We start from the raw sequence: 16,409 nt of genomic DNA on the forward strand, positions 1-16,409 counted from the left end.
TCTCTATCATTTTGCTTGTTTTATTGTTTCTCAGGAGTAGAATTTAGTGACTATTAAGTTACATATAACACCCAGTGCTCATCCCAACAAGTACCCTCCTTAATGCCAATCACCCATTTAGCGCATCCCGCATCCAACACCCCTCCAGCTATCCTCAGTCTGTTCCTTGTATTTAAGAGTCTCTTAATGGTATGCCTCCCTCTCTGTTTTTATCTTATTTTTCCTTCCCTCCCCTATGTTCATCTGTTGTGTTTGTTAAATTCCACGCACGCATGAGTGAAATAATATATTTCTTTTTCTCTGACTGACTTATTTTGCTTACCATATAGTACATTCTAGTTCCATCCACAATGTTGCAAATAACAATTTTTCCTTCCTTTGGATTTCCAAGTAATATTTCATTGTATATGTGTATATATATATATATATATATATATATATATACACACACACACACACCCACACACACACACACCACATCTTCTTTATCCATTCATCAGTCAATGGACACTTGGACTCTTTCCATAATTTGACTACTGTTGATAGTGCTGCTATAAACATTGGGGTGCATGTGTGCCTTCAAATAAGCATTTTTGGATGCTTTGGATAAATAACTAAAAGTACAATTGATAGGTCATAGGGTAGATATATTTTTAATTTTTTGAAAAACCTCCACACTGTTTTACAGAGTGGCTGCACCAGTTTGCATTCCCAAACCTTTGATTTCTCTGCTCAGTTCACTGTCTATCATTTTTTAAACTTTAGTTCATTCTCTTGACAAATATGTATAGTGTGCTATGCACTGGAATAGAGCAGTAAACAAAACAAAACAAATGAAAATCACAGTCCTCATGAAGCTTAAATTCTTGGAAGAAAACAGAAAAATAAAGTAATAAGTTATTAAGTTAACAATAAGTTAATTAGTAAATGAACTATATAAAACAATAAGCTAAATAAAATATATGCATATTGAATAGTGATAAACATTATGGAGAGGGATGCCTAGGTGGCTCAGTTGGTTAAGTGTCTGACTCAGTTTCGGCTCAGATCATGATCTTTTGGTTTGTGAGTTCCAGCTCCATGGGGGACTGTGCTGACAGCATGGAGTCTGCTTGGGATTCTCTCTCTCCCTCTCTCTCTGCCCCTTCCCCCCTCAAAATAAATGAATTAAACAAAAAACATTATGGAGAAAGATAAAATAGGGAAAGGAAAGAAGTGAGAGTGATTAGTAGAGAGGAATTCCTCCATGAGAAGGTGGCATTAGAGTAAAGAAATTTATATTTTTTAATGTTTATTTATTTCTGAGACAGAGAGAGACAGAGCATGAGTGGGGGAGGGGCAGAGAGAGAGACATACACACAGAATCCGAAGCAGGCTCCAGGCTCTGAGCTGTCAGCACAGAGCCTGACGCAGGGCTCGAACTCACAGACTGTGAGATCTTGACCTGAGCTGAAGCCGGACGCTCAACCAACTGAGCCACCCAGGCGCCCCAGAATAAAGAAACTGTAAAAAGTAAGAACATAAAACAACAAACAGTATCAAATGTTGAGGCACAGAGATGACAGTATGTTGAGCCATGTACAAAGAACACTGAGGAGGCTCATGTAAGCAGAGCTGAGTAAATGAGGTGATAGGAATGAGTGATAAGGACACAAAGGAACTGCCAGTCAGCTATTCCAGACACACTAAGTAAGATGGTGGCTGTACTATGATACTGAACACAGGTGCATCATGATCTAACTTTAGTTTTCCTTTATTCCTTATTTAATTCTCATTAAGACATTTTTAGAGTATTTTATGATCATAGCAAAATTGGACAGAAGGTACAGTGATACCTACTTCTGTTATCAACATCCCTCACCAAAGTGGTACCTTTGTTACAACTGATAAATGTATAATGACACATCATAATCATTCAAAATACATAGTTTACATTATGGCTCACTCTTAGAATTGTACATTTTATGGGCTTGGACAAATGTATAGTGACAGCTATACATCATTATGGTATCATACAGAACATTTCACTGCTGAAAAAATTCATCTATTCATCCCTCCCTGCCCTCTACCTCCCAACCCCTGGCAACCACTCATCTTTTACTGTCTCCATAATCTAACCCTTTCCAGAATATCATATAGTTGAGATCATACAATATGTAGTCTTTTCAAATTTGTTTATTTCACTTAGTTAACATACACTTAAATTTCTTTTATGTCTTTTTATGTTTTTTTATGGCTCATTTCTTTTTTTTCCTTCAAATTTTTAATTAAATTCTAGTTAGATAAAATATAGTGTAATATTGATTTCAGGAGTAGAAATTAGTGATTCATCACTGCATACAATATCCAGTGCTCAACACAATAAGTGCCCTCATTAATTTTCATCACCGGTTTAGCCCATCCCCCATCCCCCTCCCCTCCAGCAACACTCAGTTTGTTCTCTATCATTAAGAGTCCCTTATGGTTTGTTTCCCTCTCTCTTTTTGTTTTCTTTTCCTCTATGTTCACCTGTTTTGTGCCTTAAATTCCAGATATGAGTGAAATCATATGGTATTTGTTTTTCTCTGACTGATCTCACTTAGCATAATACACTAGCTCCATCCACATCATTGCAATAGGTGAGATTTCATTCTTTTTGATGGCTAATATTCCATTGTGTGTGTGTGTGTGTGTGTGTGTGTGTGTGTGTGTGAACACACACCACAACTTCTTTATCCATTTATGCCAATGGACATTTGGGCTCTTTCCATAATTTGGCTATGTTGAAAATGCTGCTATAAACCTTGGGATGCATGTGTCCCTTCAAATCAGTATTTTCGTATCCTTCAGGTAAATACTTAGGAGTACAATTGCTGGATCTCAGGGTAGTTCTATTTTTCTATTTTTTGAGGAACTTTCATGCTGTTTTCCAGATTGTCTTCACTTGTTTGCATTCCCACCAACAGTGTAAAAGAGTTCCCCTTTTTCCACATCCTTGCCAACATCTGTTGTTTCCTGAGTTGTAATTTTTGCCATTCTGACAGGTGTGAGGTGGTATTTCATCATAGTTTTGATTTGTATTTCCCTGATTATGAGTGATGTTGAGATCTTTTTATGTGTCTGTTGGCCATCTGGATGTCTCCTTTGGAAAAATGTCTATTCATGTTTTTTGCCCATTTCTTAACTGGATTATTTGTTTTTTGGGTGTTGAGTTTGTAAAGTTCTTTGTAGAATTTGCATACTAACCTTTTATGAGATATGTCATTTACAAATATCTTCTCCCATTTCAGAGTACAGGTCTTGTACCGCTTCAGTTAGGTTTATTCCTAGGTGACTTATGGTTTTTGATGCAATTGTAAATGGGATTGATTCTTTGATTTCACTTGCTGCTACTTCATTATTAGTGTATAAAAGTGTAACCTATTTCTGTACATTACTTTATATCCTGTGACTTTGTGAGTTCATGTACCAGTTCTAACAATTTTTTTTGGTGGAATCTTTTGGATTTTCTACATAGAGTATCATATCACCTATGAATAGTGAAAATTTAACTTCTTTCTTGCAGATTTGGATGCCTTTTATTTATTTTTGTTGTCTGATCTGAGGCTAGGACTTCCAGTACTATGTTAAATAACAATGGTGAGAGTGGACATCCCTGTCTTGTTTCTGACCATAGAGGAAAAGTTCTCAGCTTTTCTTCACTGAGAAATCAAGACTCCATTGAAGATGATGTGAGCTATGGGTCTTTCATATATGACTTTTATGATGTTGAGATATGTTCCATCTCTCCCTACTTTGCTGAGGATTTTATCAAGAATGGGTGGTGTATTTGCCAAATGCCTTTTCTGCATCAATTGAGAAGATCCTGTGATTCTCATCCTTTCTTTTATTAATGGGATGTATCATATTGATTGATTTGTAAATGCTGAACCACTCTTTCAGCCCAGGAATAAATCCCACTTGATTGTCGTGAATAATTCTTTTAATGTACTGTTGGATTTGATTTCCTAGTAACTTGTGGAGAATTTTTGCATCGATGTTCATTAGGGATATTAACTGGTAGCTCTCCTTTTTAGTGGGGTGTTTCTTTGGTTTTGGAATCAACATAATGCTGGCCTCATAGAGTGAATTTGGAAAGGGTTTCCTTCCATTTCTATTTGTTGGAACAATTTGAGAATAGGTATTAACCCTTTCTTAAATGTCTGGTAGAATTTTCCTGGGAAACCTTCTGGACCTGGACTTTTATTTGTTTGGAGATTTTTATTATTGATTCAATTTCTTTGCTGGCTACCAGCCTGTTCAAATTTTCTATTTATTTCTGTTTTAGTTTTGGGTGTTTGTATGTTTCTAGGAACTTTTACATTTCTTTCAGATTGCCCAATTTCTTGGCTTATAATTTTTCATATGTTACATAAGTTTTGTATTTCTGTGGTGTTGGTTGTTATCTCTCCTATTTCCTTAGTGATTTTATTTGGGTCCTTTCTTTTTTCTTTTAGGTAAGTTGACTAGGGGGTCACCAATTTTATTAATTCTTTCAAAGAACCAGCTCTTAGATTTATTGATGTGTGTGTGTGTGTGTGTGTGTGTGTGTGTGTGTGTATCATTTACTTCTGCTCTAATTTATATTATTTCCCTTCTCCTGGATTTAGGCTTTACTTGCTCTTCCATTTCTAGCCCCTTTAGGTGTAAGGTTAGCTTGCATAGTTTAGACTTCTCTTGCTTCTGGAGGTAGGCCTGTATTGCTATATACTTCCCATTTATGACCACTTTTACTATATCCAATAGGTTCTGGACTGTTGTGCTTTATGTTCATTTGCTTCTAAGTATTTTTTTAAATTTCTTCTTTAATTTTCTGGTTAACCCATTCATTCTTTAGTAGGATGATCTTTAACCTCCATGTATTTGTAGTCTTTCCAAATTTATCCTTGTGGTTGACTTCAAGTTTCATAGCATTGTGGTCTGAAATTATTCATGTTACAATCTCAGCATTTATGTACTGCTTGAATCCTGGTTTGTGACCCAGTATGTGGTCTATTCTGGACAATGTCTCATGTGCACTCAAAACTAATGTGTATTCTGTCGTTTTAGGAAGAAATGTTCTGAACATATGTGTAATTCCATCTGGTCCAGTGTGTCATTCGAAGCAATTGTTTCCTTATTGATATTCTCCTTAGATGAGTGCTATAAGTGTAGTGCTTAATTTCCCTACTGTTATTATATCATTATCAATGAGTTTCTTTATGTTTGTTATTAATTGATTTATATATTTGGGTTATTCTAAGTTGGGGGAATAAATATTTATAATTATGAGATCTTTTTGTTAGACCCCTTTATTATGATATAGTGCCCTTCTTCATCTCTTGTTTGACTCTTTGGTTTAAAATCTAGTTTGTCTGGGGTGCTTGGGTGGCTCAGTTGGTTAAGCTTCTGACTGTTGATATCAGCTCAGATTATGATCTCACAGTTGGTGGGATAAAGGCCTGTGTCTGGCTCTGTGCTGACAGTGTGGAGCCTGCTTGGAATTCTCTCTCTCCTTCTCTCTCTATCCCTCCTTCACTCACATGGTCTCTCTCTTTCTCTCTCAAAATAAATAAACATTAAAAAAATAAAATCTAGTTTGTCTGATATGACTATTGCTAGTCCAGCTCTCTTTTGACATCCATTAGCATGATAGATAGTTTAGCATCCCCTCACTTTCAACATGGTGGTGTCTTTAGTTCTAAACTGAGTCACCTGTAGGCAGCATACACATGGGTCTTTTTTTTTTAATGCATTCAGATACCTTATGTGTTTTTATTGGAACAGTCATCCATTTACATTCACAGTGATTATTGATAGATATAAATTTAGCGCCATTGTATTTCCTGTAAAGTTGTCGTTTCAGGAAATTTTATCTGTTCCTCTCTAGTCTTTGTTGCCTTTGGTCTTTCTTCTCACTCCAAGAGTCCTCTTTTATATTTCTTGCAAGGCTGGTTTAGTGTTCACAAACTCATTTAGGTTTTGTTTATCTGGGAAATCTTTATTTCTCGTGTATTCTGAATAACATTCTATTCTGAATAACATTCTTGCTGGATAAAATATTCTTGGCTGCATATTTTTCCCATTTAGCATGTTGAATACATTATGCTACTCATTTCTGGCCTGCCAGGTTTCTGTGGAGATATTGTTGCTAATCTAATTTGTCTTCCCTTGTAGTTTAGGGGTTTCTTTTTTCTCGTTACTTTCAGGATTCTTTCCTTATCTCTGTATTTTGCAAATTTTACTACAATATGTCTTGATTTTGGCCAGCTTTATTGATTTTGATGGGAGTTCTCTGTGCCTCCTGGACTTAGATGTGTGTTTCATTCCCCAGATTAGTAAAATTTTCAGCTATAATTTGATCAAATAAAACTTCTTTCCCCTTTCCCTCTCTTCTTCTGAGATTCCAATGATACAAACTTATTACACTTTATGGAGTTATTGACTTCCCTAAGTCTACTTATGTGATCTAAGAGTTTTCTTTTCTTCTTCTTTTCAGCTTCATTATTTTTGTAATTTTATCTTCTATATCATTTACTCATTACTCTGCTTCTTCCATCCTCATGGTCATTATACTCAGTAGATTTTGCATCTCAGTTATAGCACATTTTATTTTGGCCTGACTTTTTATTTTGTGTTATTTAGGTCTTTTATTTCTGTGATAATGGTCTCTCTGATTTCTTCTCTGATTTTCTCAAGCCCAGCTATTATCCTTATGATTTCTGCTTTAAATTATGGTGCAGGCATACTACTTATAAATATTTTGATTAGCTCCCTGGCCATGACCTCTGGTTCGTTCTTTTGGGATGAATTCCTCCATCCTGACATTTTGTTTAGGTCTCTCTTTTGTGTTTTAGAAAAACCTGTTCCTGGTCCTCTTTCCACTAGAGCTGAAGTTTTGCAGCACTCTATGATCAGTAGGCCTGGCACATGAGGGTGGAGGAGTTGTGCTGGCCTTCTGGGAGAGGGGTCCACTCCTACTCTCTCAATTAGGTGTCTTAAAAAGGCACCTGCAGAGCACAGGAGGGTATAGCTTGGTCTAAGCAGCTCAAGCCTCCACTGTAGGCATTGTGCCACTCGCTGAAGTTGGTCTGTGCTGATGGGAGGCATGAGAAATGGCATTGACCCACTCTATTATCCTTAGAGGAGATTTTGTACTTGCTACTTTTCAGGAAGCCCTCACAGAAGAGTGTACATTCTCCCCCCTCATGTCTCAGGTTTCCAACAGATCTCTGCCTTCACCCTGTTTCTGTCTTACCTATCTGCCTCCCCAGTGGCACAATACTCCTATGTCTTATTCAGATTCATGGATAGGTATCGAAACTCCAAATTTTCGGGACCCAGCACAGTACAGACCCATGCTGATCTTCTCAGGGAGGGTCTGGCTGCACTGTGGCTGGTACTGGTTTATTCCAGAAAAACAGTTGCACAACTGTGCCGGGCTTGAATTTTAGAGTGCAGTGAGAACCCATGTCTAGGTTAACTTCCTTCAGCAGGCATCTCTGCTCATATGCTAATTAATAGGGCAACTCAATGGCACCCATGGATTCTCTTGTGTCAAGATGCATTGCCAGCTCTCCCAAATGCACTCCAAGAAGGGAACATGTCTCTCCCAGCATGACCCAGAGGATCCTCAGAGCATGCTTTCCACTCCCAGACCTCTACCCTTCTTCACCTCAGCACCACCACACCCATCAGTTTTGACAATGGCAATGGCATGGACTTCTAAAACTTCAGACTTTCAGCTCTGCTGCTTATAAAAACTTGCAAAAATCAGCCCCTCTTGTTTTCCCAGTCAATGTTTTTGGAGAAGTGTTTTTCTTGTGAAGTCCCCTGAGTGCTGCTTTCTCTCTCTCCTCCCTCCTCCCTCAGTGATCAGAGCTCCTTACCCTCCACAGCACCTGTGATTCTTTTCTCCACTAAATAACATCTTCACACTTCTGACCTTCACAATGTGGCTTATTTTCTCCCTCTAGTTGTGCTGTTTGTTCTCTCAGTCCTCAGATCGATTTTCTGGGTGTTCAGAATGTTTTGATACTTATCCAGCTGTATTCAAGGGACAAGGGAAGCATAAGGTCCTCCTACTACGCTGTCATCTTAACTCTTCACTTCTTTTTAGTGCTGATAGATATTCATTCCACCGTCTGGATAGTTCAGTTGACATATCCTTCCACTGACTGCAAGAACATCTTCGTTTTTTCCAAGTTTTGGCAATTATGAATAAAGCTGGCATTAGCATTCATGTGCACATTTTTGTGTTGACATGTTTTCAATTCCTTTGGGGAAATACCGAGGAGTTTTATTCCTGGATCATGTGGCAAGAAAATTTTTAAATTTTGTAAAACACACACACACACAAAACCATTTTCTAATTTTTTTAATGTTTTTATTCATTTTTTAAGGAGAGAGAGACAGAGCATGAGCAGGGGAAGAGCAGAGAGAGAGGGAGACACAGAATCTGAAGTAGGCTCCAAGCTCTCAGCTGTCAGCACAGAGCCTGATGCGAGGCTCGAACCCACAACTATGAGATCCTGACCTGAGCCTATGTCTGACACTTAACCAACTGAGCCACCCAAACACCCCACAAAACTGTCTTCTAAAGTGGTTTCCAACTTTAGTTTCAATAGGATCATTTTCTTTGTTGCACTGTGATAACTATAGAGTGGCAAGGGTGGAAACATAAAGACCAGAGAGTAAGCTTTTAGAGAGATGGTAGCAGCTTGTATGAGGTTGGCAGCAGTGGGATGACAAAATGAGAGCCTGGACTTATATGATACAGAGGTTCAAATACACTATGAAGTTAATAACACTTTAGGTACACTCTTATATGAGTTCATTCCAAACAAAGTTTGTATCATGAAATGGATATGTCTTATGGATCCTATCCAGAAGACATAGAAGGGGAAGGGAAGCAATGGGCATGTGGTCAGGGGATGAGGGGCAGGAGCAGAAGGAAAAACAAGGTTTGAGCCCGATGCTAGCCTGTGGGGGGAAAAATCTTTCAGTATGAGATACCCAAATGTTTTAGTGTAGAATTTTTACTCTCATTGAAATCTAGTCAGAACAGAAGTTTCTTTCTATCAGAGAAGCATTTGATAATGCTCTACACAGTTACAAGCACAGCTCTTTGGGTTTTTATGTTTTTTGATGGAAAGAACACGAAATAGAATTTGCCATGATTTGTGTTGGTAGTAAATAACAAGTGTAGTTATGTTTGAAATCATGCTTATGTGTTCTTATGAGATATATCAATGAAAATAACATAAAATGCATAATGCACCACTAAAGTAAGGACATCATTGCAAAACTGGGTAATGAGTGTCATCTATTAAAAAAAATTACCTAAAAGTATTACTACATGAAACTTGAAGTTCCCTGAAATCTTAAGTGTCACTTGTGAAGGAAAATTTATACAGAAAGTTCCAAAATGAAAAGATTATTCCAAAAGTGATCCAATAAACCTGATATTTATATAAGATTGCTAAAACTAGATTGTGGAGCTGAAATTTCTCAAATTTTATTTCCAAACTAAAAATGTTTTTAAACTTTTAATCAACTGTTATGTGAAAGAGTAAATTGCCTTTTTCTTCATTTTAAAAGATATTAAAATTCACTACATGAGAAGATTATCAATTCAGACAAAGCCAAACATAAAAAGAGGAAATGCTATAAAGATAGGTCACACTGTTACTAATAACTGCATCATTTTATTTGTATTTTACAATGCTTATTTATCATCAAAATTTTATAATATATTGCGACTTCTTTTCTAACAAAACTAAATATTTACATTTATACCTAATTTTATTTTCTAAAATTTGCATTTGGATCTTAACTTATCATTCTAAAATAAAAAGCCGTTAGGTTTTACGAAAACTGAAGCTGCACCAAGCATTTGAAGGCAGAATTAATAAGATTTACTGATACACTGGAAACAGGCCATGAGGAAAAGAAAGGAATTAAGTATACTTTCAAATGTTTTTTTCTGAATAGCTAGACAGTTGGAATGGTAATCTATAGACATGAAAAAGTTGGTAGAGGAACACGTTTGAGGGAAAAATCAAAGGTTTAGTTTAGGACATGTTGTCTTTAGGAGTGTTACTTGTTGTGGGGATATCAGGTAGGCAGTTTAAAATCCAGGTTGAACACATTCATTTAAGAAACATCAAATTAAAGATGCCATTTGAAGTCCTGAGATTTGCTAAGATCCATTGCAGATATGGAATATAGAATTGAATCTATGAGTGAATTTTAGGGGAGAGATATGGGGCAGAGTTAAAAATTTGAGAGTCATCAGCAAAGATGACTTTTGTTAACTCTGAATGAGATTGTGAAGAAGTGAATGTAGATAGAAAACATAAGCCATCCAAGGAATGAGCCCTGAACCATCGCCATGTAGAGGAGGCAGCAATGAGGGGAAACCTGCCATGGAGATGAGAAAGAGTTGTGAGAGGAGACAGAGAAAAAAAGGGGTATGCGGTGTCCTTGGTGACACTTCCACACCAAGAGGATGTGGAAAAAATATATTATTGTCATAACGAGGCTCTGGAAAGAGCAGGGCAGTCCTCCCACATTGATATGAAATGGCTTGTAAGATTACAGAAAGCAGACTGGGTAGGTTCTTATTTTGTTTTGTTTTGTTTTGTCTGTTTTGTTTTGTTTTGATTTGTGGCTAAGAGGTGGGGCGGGGCTGAGTTTGAAACATTCAGGGTCACCAAAGTAAGGGGCAGGTAAGCCTTCTTATCAATTTGCCCAGATGTAAGTGGAAAGGTTGAGGTTTAATAGTTGTCATCAAATGAAATATATATATATATATGCATATATATGCATATATATATATATATATATGCAGTCAAATCTGTGACAGAGTATGGACAAAAATCTATCTGGAATGGCTTCAGGAGAGAAGGCAATGAGACAACGGGGAAACAGTGGTAGAACTCAAACTGTGAATGGAAGGATCAAAAGGGGTAGTGCTAGTACTTGAAATTAGGTCCAGGGAGTTTTTTTATGATGGAAGAAGTAACAGATATTGATGGGAATTGTTAAAGAAAGAAACTTGATGCAGGACATAGAAGACAGAATTGCTTGTGTGGGCAGAAAGGAATGTCACCTGAGTTCCACTGCAACAGGATAAAAAGCAGAGTGTAAGGGCCCACAGCAGGGAGATGTTTGGATGAGTTAGTAGCAGCTTGCAGAGGCCCGTCCTGCTTGCTTCAGTTTTCTCCGTGAAATCGGAAATGAGGTCATCCTCTGAAAGCAGGGAATGGGAATAACACTCAGAATTTTAAGGACAGATGAAAAAAATGAGCAATAGTCATCTCCCCTTAGGCTACAGCTCCATTGGAATTCACCCAACCAATACAAAAAACGGTTCGACACTGTGAAAATGTCTTGTCCCAAATGTTTCTAAATCTTTTTGTGTACTCTAAAAATTGTCACTTTTTATGGAGTATTTTCCAAATTTAGGTACTATAAGACAGCAGTGCCTGTATCTGTATTTTTTTAAACTTACTTTTAAAGAAGCAAAATTATTTTGCCACTTGTAAATATAAAGTGACCCTAGTAGATTTTACATAATATTCTGCAAGCTTTACCTAAATTGATTTCTTTGGGAAAAAAAATGCATGAAATATTTAAAATGTAATTCCTCAAGGTCACTGCCAAGCATTCTTGTTTTACGTTGAGGTGCTATGTGCTTCCATACAGCATTTTTAATTTGCATGATTGTCAACCTCCCAACACAAATGATTCTCTGGCAGAAGTATCTTCAGTTTTATGCAGTTTTAGAGAGCTATTTTTTTCATGCATTATCACAATCCTCTGATTAATTGTAGTGTTCATTCTGAAAGTAATATAAACATGTACATAATATATATGTACCTACGCATATATTTAAACAACCATCATAACCTCAGAAGAAAGAGAGAGGTAAGATGTACCCATTTGAGAATGCTAGAAGCATCCTGTGTAGTGGATATCAAGAAGTCATAAATTTATAAAATGAAGCCATTGTGGCTTGAGGGATAAATATTCAGTACCTGGTATTACCTGATAAGGTCATACATATGTATAGCTCCATTTTATGTGATAATTACTGAATCTAGCTTAGCATCTGCTTTTACCAGATAAACTGAATTTATTATTTTGAATGGGACAGTCACAATAATTTATAGCATTGCAGAGAATTGGCAAATAAAGGGGTCATAAGAGAAAGGAATGGTGAGTATGAAATTTTGTTAGAAATTTTAATCAATATGTAAAATGACAATGTCTTTTTTATACAAATTTTTAGAAATTATCAATTGTATATTTAAGTTCTATCTTCTCCAGGAAAATAAAATAAAGCTCAGTCCAAAGACATCTGAAGGATCTCTGAACTACCCACTTTAGTCCTTGAATTTTAAAGTGACTTTTATCTTATTTTAAAATAGCTGTGCATCTTCTTTCTACACTTACCCACAAATAATTGAATGAATATGTTTCTCTATTTCTTGTTCACTTCCCTACCATCTAACAGCAAATGATAAGCTGAGAAGTGTATGTTAGTAATGAAAGAGATAAGCTGAAAAATAATGTAGCTAGTTGTTCAAAGATATGGTGTAATAAATCCACTTTCACATCTACAGAATTCCTCTGCTTAAAATGATCAACCTTAAGGTGAATTGTTAAGCTAACTGTATCATAGATACTTCATTGTTTTTTTTCCTTGATATAGTTCAAGAGCTCAAATTTACCTCATACACTATCGTTGTCTTAATATATTTTGAAATAAAGCAGTGCCTCCTTACTGGTTGACCCATACCAACATTCAAATTCTTGGTATTAATAGAACTGTCATTGCTTTTCAGTGTTATTAGGATTTGAATAAATGCATAAATAGGAACATTAAAGGAATTATAATAAATAGATGAATATTTAATCTTTAACTAGAGATGCACACTCTAACCTTAAAAGAGAGTATAAAATCATAAAGAAATATTAAATTTTATATATAAAATAAAAAGTGTACACAGTAAAACATGAAAATAATTTAAAACATGTATGATAACCACATTATATAAACAACAGTGTATACAGAATTCATAAGTACTGTTAAGAAACAATGAATATCTAAAAGTTAAAAAAAGGGAGAAAATGAAAAAAATACATTAAAAGAAGGAGGATTCTCTACTGAATATCAAAATATGTTCAACTTTCAATTCACCAAAGAAATAAATTTTAAATTAAGAATGTAACAGCATTTTTACCTATTCATTTAGCAACTATCTTTAAAGGTGAAATGAAAATACACAGTGTTCATTTGGGGTCCACTCACATATGACTAAAGTGCATAATTTTAAAATTACCATGGGGCACCTGGGTGGCTCAGTGGGTTAAGTGTCCAACTTCGTTTGGCTCAGGTAATGATCTTGTGGTTCAGGGTTCCAGCTCCGCCTCGGGCTCTCTACTGATAGCTCAGAGACTGGAGCCTGCTTCAAATTCTGTCTCCTCTCTCTGCCCCCTCCCCTGCTTGCTCTCCACCTCTCTTTTTTTCTCTTTCTCTCAAAAATAATAAACATGAAAATTTAAAATTACCAGAAGAGTGATTTGTCAGTATGTCTCAGAATCTTGCTATCTTTTGGTCTAGTGATTATACTTGCTAAATTTCATTTTATAGGAAAAAAATCAAAGATACATATAGTAATTGTAGTTTTTAAAAATCTGTGTAGGGAGGTATCACTCTCTGTACCTTGTCAGTTCTCTTTTTCTCTCTTTCTTCCTCTACATCTTTCTGTTTCTATATTTCTGTCTCTGCCTTTGTGCACACACACACTTAACTATATGTATGAATATTTGTATATGATACAAAAGATTGACATTTTTACCTATTTGAAACACAGAATGTATACACATACACATACACATAATGTAGATAAGTACGTTTTATGATACTTACAAGAAGCTTAACAGTTTTGCCTACTATGGCACTGGATCTTTCCACCATCCTCTAAATTCTGTATTTCCTTCACCAGCTTCAGATAGTGCATCCAACATTTGAATATTCTGTTTATGCTTGCTCATCTCATATTTGTTTTTTTTTAAATCACCTACTGCATGCCAGACACTCTGCTGGACTTTGGCAATAGAGTATTAAATTAAGTAAATAGAATTCTTGCCCTCCTCAATCACACAGTTCAGTGTGGAGCATAGATATTGAATCAACAATTACAGCCTCAAGGATTTCTATGAAGGAAAAGTTCATATTGCTACAGTATCATTAAATAAGCAGAACTGATGTAGTGGTGAAGGAGAAAATTTTGTATAAAGAAATTTAGCATTAAATCAATGGGATGTAGACAGAGGGGAATTGAGGGCCAAATGTTGCAAGGGGTGAAGGGTATTATGAGAACAAGGAAATTCCAGGAAGAGGAACCAACCCTTGGTTTCAGGAGTATATATAAGGAGAAATAAAAGGAGACTAGTATATGTAATATTAGAAAGGAAGAGAATGGAAGATCTGGGTCATAATAAGGGATATATACTGGAATTCATAGGAGGATTATACATAGACGATTAAATAATAAAAATTTATATTATAAAATATTTTCCATAATTTAAGAGACCAGTATAAAGTCACAATAGTCCAAATAAAGAATTATTTTGATTTAGGCTACTGTGAGGAATTATGAATTGAAGAGATGTGGACACATGTGAACCATATTCTAGACAAACAAACAGTAATACACACTCTTAAATGGTGAAGATGGCTAAAGGAGATTGGTACATCAAATAATAACTTTAGAATTCTCTCTTGAGCAACTGACTATCTGTAAATGTGCTTTCCTGAAATACGGAAGATTTGAGTAGAGGAGTAAATATCAGTAGTTCAATTTTGGGCATATTAAATTTGTGATGCTTATAAAACATCTGAAGAGAAATGTCAAGTTAGTAGGTTATCTAGAATGCAAGAAAAAACTGAACTGGATATATGTATATGTGGATTTAGCATATGGAATATTAGGCAATATAAAGAAAAAAAAAACCCAGTCTCTAAAAATTAGATCTTGAGTTCCTTCAACTTAGGAACTTATAAAAATATAGACACCTAACCTCAGCCCAGTGAAAGTTTTTGATCAGTCTATGTTTTGTAGCCCAGGAATATGAATTTAAAAAAAAAAAAAAAACAAAACCTCCACGCTTAAAAAATGATCCCATTTAGCAAAAATCCTAAGATTTTAAAGAGCAGTTAGCCAATTCTTTGTAACAGTTTTAACACTTCTCAATTCAAACGGATAGATAAAAAAGACAAAAATTAGCTAGCTATGCAAACATATACATGAAATAATTAACAAATTTTGAGTATATATGTATATAAAATCTGAATTCCCCCAAACAGAATAAGCAATCATTATTAATTTTATTCAACATTATTTTTGAATTGGACCAATAACAAAAACACAAATAAAGACTATGACTATAGTGCAAATAAAATTAAAAATAAAATCCAAAAGATAGCAAAATTTAAAAATTAATGACTTCTGACTAACTCTTGCATTAAAGAAAATAATACCAATAGAAATGATGAGTCTAAACATCTCTGGAGGCAAGGGAAACAAAAGGAAAAATGAACTCTTGGGACTTCATCAAGATAAAAAGCTTCTACACAGTCAAGAAAACATTCAAAAAACTAAAAGTCAGTTTACAGAATGGAAAAAAGACATTGCAAATGATATATCAGGTTAGTATCTAAAATCTGTAAAGAACTTATCAAAATAATAATAACAATAATAATCATCCAGTTAAGAAATGGCAGAACACAGGAATACGTATATTTTTCCAAAAACGACATCCAGATGTCCAAGAGACACACGAAAAGATGTTCAACATCATGCATCACCTGTGAAATACAAATCAAAACCATGATGAGAGACCACCTCACACCTGTCAGAATAGCTAAACTGAACAATACAGGAAACAACAGATGTTGGTGAGGATTTGTCGAACTCTCTTACACTCTTGGTGGGAAGGCAAACTGGTGCAGACACTCTGGAAAACAGTATGAAGGGTCCTCAAAAAACTGAAAAAAAACAAACTACTCTAAGACCCAGCAATTGCACTACTAAGTATTTACCCAAAGGGTACAAAAATACTGATTCAAAGGGACACATGCACCCTGATGTTTATAGCAGCATTATCAACATAGCCAAATTATAGAAAGAGCCCAAAAATCCATCGACATAAATGGATAAAGAAGCTGTGGTGTGTGTTTACACACACACACACACACACACACACACACAGGAACATTAGCCATCAAAAAAGAATGAAATTTGCCATTTGCAATGATGTGAATGAAGGTAGAGAGTATTATGCTAAGTGAGATAAGTCAGTCAGAGAAAGACAAATACCATATGATTTCACTCATATCT

The sequence above is a fragment of the Felis catus genome, chromosome B1, assembly GCF_018350175.1.
Source record: "Felis catus isolate Fca126 chromosome B1, F.catus_Fca126_mat1.0, whole genome shotgun sequence".
Classification (NCBI taxonomy): Eukaryota; Metazoa; Chordata; class Mammalia; order Carnivora; family Felidae; genus Felis; species Felis catus.